General features: G+C 31.7%; 1 non-coding gene across 1 annotated transcript; it reads right to left on the minus strand.

The window, feature by feature from the left end:
- Nucleotides 1–543: 543 nt before the first annotated feature.
- On the minus strand, nucleotides 544–615 carry Trnae-uuc. Its single transcript has one exon. It is a non-coding gene; the product is annotated as a tRNA-Glu (tRNA).
- Between the last annotated feature and the right edge of the window lie 810 nt (nucleotides 616–1,425).

The raw sequence follows: 1,425 nt of genomic DNA on the forward strand, positions 1-1,425 counted from the left end.
GATACAACGCCACCAAGTTAGCTTTAAATAACTAGCGGATAATTTAAAAAAATCAATAAGCCTGATAGTACCCGTATGACGCGTCGGGGAAGTGCAAATGTACACCTTTATTTGTCAAAATCGTTAAGGCATTTTTTTATGTAATATAAGGTGGCAAACGAGCAAGCGGCCACCTGAATCCACCGAAATAGAAAGCGACCGCTGCCCATAGACATCCGCAATTGCAGATGAGTTGCCTACCCTTAATTGACGGAGAACGAGACGCACATAAAGAGGACATACACGAGTACATTATTACGAAAATTCTCTTTTTAGTAGGACAAAAAGTAGTTATAGAAAAACCATGGGAATAAAACTAATTTCAAAGAAACTAATGTTTTTATTTTTATAAAGATCTGAAATCTAAATAAGTTAAGAAAAAATTGCTGCTGAAATTTTGTTATCATGCCTTTTATTTGTGACATTTTCGTAAAATTTACAAAAAGGCATAGGCATATAATTTTCAATCAGCTTAGTTAATATACAAATATATAGAAATAATACTTCCCGTACCGGGAATCGAACCCGAGCCTCCTGGGTGAAAGCCAGGTATCCTAGCCACTAGACCATACGGGATACAACAAGATTTGCGACATTTACGTGTTCTAGAAAGATTAATACTAAAAAAAATTGTAACACATTCTGAAAGAAAGAAGCTTTTAAGTTGTAACAGCGATGTAAAGTTTTTTATAGCTTAACTAAATTAACTTAAGTATAATAGCTGAGTTTCATCGCAGATAAGGATAATCCATATGAATTAACAAATAAGGATTCGTTTTTCATACAAATTCAGCTAACAAAAGCTTTTTTGTGTTATCGTTCGAGTACAGTCTTTTGTCGTGTTTGAGTCATTCCGTGCTAAATATAATATTCCTTTGTTAATACGAATGTTACATTATATTCCATTAAGATATTCAGGTTTTTTTCTACGAACATCGACAACACTATTGACATAAGACAAAAAAACCAACACTTTGCGTACTAACAATTTTATTCGGCGAGTGCATGCCAAGGGAAAGTAATTTGAAAGTGTGAATGACCACATTAGCATGGAAAAATAATAAAGTAAAATGTTATTGTTGCACACAGAGTCTAAAAAGTAAGCAAACTATTCGGTTGTTTTGGTAGAAATGTTAACCACAAAAACTTTAGTGCCCGCAACAATGTAATCAAAGAAAAAAATAAAACAACAAAACTATTAAAAGTTTATTTCTGCTCTAAATGTAATTAGGGTAAAGTAATTTAAATCAATATTATTGACATTTTTATAAGGCAGTAAAGTATACAATGTATTTTATAGGGGGCGTTAAGAATAAATAATTAAATAAGATTTATATTAATTGTAATTCACGGTTATAAAAATGTCGCAATAACGAGTATGTTTAT

The sequence above is a fragment of the Papilio polytes genome, unplaced genomic scaffold (assembly GCF_000836215.1).
Source record: "Papilio polytes unplaced genomic scaffold, Ppol_1.0 DF822067.1, whole genome shotgun sequence".
In the NCBI taxonomy this organism is placed as follows: domain Eukaryota; kingdom Metazoa; phylum Arthropoda; class Insecta; order Lepidoptera; family Papilionidae; genus Papilio; species Papilio polytes.